Below are 5,000 nucleotides of genomic sequence, written 5' to 3'. Positions count from 1 at the left end.
GGGAGGAAACTAACCCTGCGTTCCATTCCCCATACTTTCTACTATATAGTATGGTAGAAAAATGATTTAGGATGTCCCGATTCTTGTGGCCAGATTAAGGATGGTTAGAAATTCCTGGATGTCTACTACATCTGGCCGAGATTTTGAGTTTTGAAAACTGCATCCTATTTGGGCGATTCTGACCCACAATCCAGTGCGCACGTGAAGTGACGTCACATCGACGGAGCCTCCATATGAAAACAAACGGGGATGCGACGGATATAAAAGCAAGAGGAAATCAATAAGTAAAAGTATGTCCCAATTGTATGCCTACTGCATCCTAACTAGATAATTTTTGTGGTCAGATGTAGTATGTAGAATAGAAAAAATAAATAGTATGCGATTTGGAACGCAGGGTTTATGTTGGGAGAAATGTACAGAAAATTATTTTTAATCGATTTTTTTATTTATTTTTATTAATACTGTTGTCAAGCGGACAGGAATCTGACCTGCTTGGATCAACATTTTTATTTGAAATTTTTTTGATTTTTATTAACACTGTAAACTGACTTCCTATTAGAGTTGCTCTCAATGGGAGGAGAGAGAGGAACATAATTCAGCTCAGGCAAAAATATATATACACAGCTCTGGGAAAAAATTAAGAGACCAGTCGAGATTTTCCTTCATTTTCATCTCTACAATACTTCATGGAAATGCTCTTTAATGACAATATTTTTTGGGGGGGAATTTGGTAGAAATGTTGTCAGTAGTTTCTAGAATAAAACCAAAATGTTCATTCTACTCAAACATATGCCTATAAATAGTCAAACGAGAGACACTGGACATTTGGAGTCAGTGGTCTCTTCATTTTTTCCAGAGCTGTGTATACTGTATGTATATATTAATAGACATTTCTCTGGTTTAAGGTAAAGCAGGCGGAGTAGCACGGCCGGAAATATTAAACTGAAGTCGAAATATATATGAAAAAGAAAAGAAAAAAATGTGTGATGTTCAAAATATTTTAATTCATTCCTGAAACCTTTTTCTGGACCAAAAAGAGATTTTTTTTATATTGTTAAAACACACACAGCAGTCTTAAATTGTAGCCAAAATGTTCCAGTTCACCTTATGACATCAGTAAATTAATTAAAACTACACTGTTGTAGTTGTAATGTCGCTAACGACTTGAAGTTTGACGTTTATACCAGACTGACTTCTTTCATCAACAATATGACCAAATGCTTCTCAACTCAACTCAGTAGGCTGAAGCTCTGGCTTATGATGCCTATACTCTTTTATTATTTCATATTTGAAAATATATAAATTGAATATATTATAACTTTCTCAGTGATAAAGATTGAGCAAAACGACCAAATTCCTCACACAAAAAAATGGGATAAAACTTGTTCATAAAAGTGATTTTATTTTGGTGATATCAACAGGAAGATTTTTTTTTAACTTTTTCTAAAAAATTTGAATTAAATTATAAAAAAGATAAAAAGAAAATTAAAAATAAGTGTAAAGTGCTGTGGTAAAGTTTGAAATATTTAATTTGATTTGATAAATTAAGTAAATTTATTTCATGCACACCAGCTGTTCTAATCAGCTGTGAGCTAAAGGGCAGACGAGCCAGATGTGGAAATAATGCATGACGCCACACACACACACTCACACTCACACACACACTCACACACACACACACACACACTCACACCTACTCACTCACACACACACACACTCACACACACCTACACACTCACACACACATGGGCCAGATGTGGAAATAATGCATGGCGCCACACACACACACACACACACACACACAGACACACACACACACACACACACACACACACACACACACACACACACTCTGACACACACCTACACACTCACACTCACACACACACACACACACACACACACACACACACACACACACACACACACTCTCGAGGCATTAACCACTGAACATCTGGACAGAAAGCCAGACGTTAATATCCATTCATTCCACCTTGTGCATCAGGTTCAACCGAGTGCTACCAGCTGATTGTATGTTATTGTCGTTGTCTAAATTGTTGTTGTTGTTGTTTACGGTACTGTTTGTTTATTATGAATGCACTGTTCCCAGAATGCACTGCGTTCCCCCCTCCCCCCCCCCCCCCCCCCCACAAGCCGAGCTGGAAAAGGGTGAAATTCTAAATCCTAAAAGTTCATTGGAGTTCGTATTGTTTAAAGCTATATTGCGTAACTTCTGCCATAACTGAGAAATACAGAAGAGAGTGTTTTTTTTTTGGAGCTGATCGGCTTAATCGACTTTGTGTCAACTGGCTTGGCGATGGCTTGAATGTAATGGACGTTCATATGTAAAAGTTACACACTATAGCTTTAGGATCGAGTGAATTTGAAATTAAAGATACAAGGTTTAGGAGAAAGAAAATCACTATACTTGCATTCAGATGGATTTGTTTTATTTTTTATTTTTTTTGCTGCTTAATTTGTCGAAAATATCCATTTTATTCAACTGTCTTTGGGAAATAAACTTGATTTATTTGGTAAAAAACTGTAAAATACTCAAACCAGCAAAAGGAATGTAATGTTTTCCAGAAGCTGTGTTGAGTAAATGGCACATATTATATTATTCTGTTTTTCATTTATAAATCACTTAGAATTATTATATTTTGGGGGATTTCTGATTCAGCTGTTGATTGTTTTCTCCACTAGTGCCGTTTGCCTGCGTTGTGCACCGACATACTTGTGTTTGTGGTCGAATGTAATTTTGATTGTGTTTTTCTTTTATTGTTATTCATCAACAAAACAACTTTCTGTTCATCCTAACATGACACACACACGCGCGCACACACACACACACACACACACACACACACACACACACACACACACACACACACGCACACGGTCATTTTGAGGGTTGGATTCAAAATATGTCTGTTTTTTTCTACATATTTTCTGTCCTTAACTTAAAATTATTTCACATTTTGTTATTCGTTCTGATTAACTGTAAAAACATTTTTTCACTTTGACCAAAAGGAAAGTGTTGAGCCTGTGTAGCTATGTAGTGAAATTACTAAACTTGTGTTACTAAAAAAATAAACTACTTTTAATTTGGTAGAATCACCAAATGTGTTGAAAAACGGTTAAAAACCCAGAATTCTATTTGTCAAAATCCGAATTTTTTATCTTGAATTTTGTTTGTTTTAATAACAAATTCTGTGTTTTGTGAAATTTCCTAACATTCTAATTTTTTCCCCATTTCTATTTCTATGGGGATAAATTAATAAATAAATTAATACATTTGTATCACAATTTTTTTTTGTTATAATTCCCAAAATTTGCATCCGATAGAATTCAGTAAAATGATTTTATTATAAGGCTGCCCCACTGTCCTGAGATGTTCTGGGATTAAAGGGGCGAAACATCTATGAAGGATGAGGATGTTTTTGGTGATAGTGGTCTGAAAAAATAAAAAAAAACTCCTCGAAATGTGTCATAATGACAAAAAAAAATTAAATAGATTTTTATTTTATTAATTTTTTCAGTTTATTTTGACATTGTGAGGAGGTATTTTTTTTTCTCTCTATGCTCTGTCACTGAAACATTTAGTCTCATGATAAACCAATATTATGGAACTCTATAGGATGCCAGGAAAAAAAAACTCAAAATTTGTCATAAAAAACGAAAGAAATAATTTTCTTTGTACCTTTTTACGCCCAAAAATCATCTAAACTCATGACCAAAATGACCAAAAAAAAATTAAGGAAATTCATAAATTATTATTTATTCAAAAAAACTGTAACACAGGAAGCCTTTGAGAATGGGCACGGCTATTGTTTTTATTTTAAATTCTTCATAAAAATAAAAATAAAACCTCGATCCCAGAGACTTTTTCTATAAAAATCTTTTTCACTTCTTTGACCAAATGTAAAGTGTTGAACTGTGTAGCTCGTAGCCTGTTAGCTTCAGTGCCTTTTTACTGTTCAGGAAAATTGAAGATTTTATGTGATTTATGTTAAAAAAAAATCATTTCTCTCTCGTCTTTTTTGCACTTTGTAGATACGTCACGAAACGTTTTGTCGCTACGCTGCTGCTTGTTCATTTCTGCTTCACTAAAATTCTCTTTATGTCAAATTAAATGTACAGTAACTCGTTTTTCAACTTTTTTTTTCCCCATTTACATTCAGATACAAATCTACCCACTGATTTGTGACCTTTTAGTAAAACCAGATTTTTTAAAAATACTTGAGATTTTTTCAATCAATTTTTTTCATATTTTCATCCGTCTTCAATAGTTTAAGTCGTTCAGTCGTGTCTGGATGTGACACGTGGACATTAAAGGACCATTTCATTATTATTTTGCAGTTTCATGGTATTTTTTTTTGTTTGTTTTATATATTATGGATAAATTAAATATATCTGCAGATTATATTGTTGATTTGATTCAATCTGAGAATCTGTTTCTGTCTGATTGTTTGTGTGAAATGATCTGAAATAAAACATGATGAAATACAATGGTGGACCTGTTGTTGTTTTGTTACATAGATGACTTAGTTTAGAAAAGCCCTACTAACGTCCTACTCATACTGAAAGCCCTACTAACGTCCTACTCATACTGAAAGCCCTACTGACGTCCTACTCATACTAAAAGCCCTACTAACGTCCTACTCATACTGAAAGCCCTACTGACGTCCTCCTCATACTAAAAGCCTTACTAACGTCCTACTCATACTAAAAGCCCTACTAACGTCCTACTCATACTGAAAGCCCTACTAACATCCTACTCATACTAAAAGCCCTACTAACGTCCTACTCATACTAAAAGCCCTACTAACGTCCTACTCAGGGCTGGACTGGCCATCTGGCATACCGGGCAAATGCCCGAGGGGCCGGCAGCCTTTTGGGCCGGTGAGGTTAAAAAAAAAAAAAAAAAAAAAAAAAATTAAAATCTTTTTTTTTTTTTTTTTTTTTTTTTTTTGGACCCTCGGCTGTGTGACTCGGCCCGG

The sequence above is a fragment of the Ammodytes marinus genome (assembly GCF_949987685.1).
Source record: "Ammodytes marinus genome assembly, chromosome: 15".
Classification (NCBI taxonomy): Eukaryota; Metazoa; Chordata; class Actinopteri; order Uranoscopiformes; family Ammodytidae; genus Ammodytes; species Ammodytes marinus.
Note: the sequence above shows the minus strand (reverse complement) of the source record.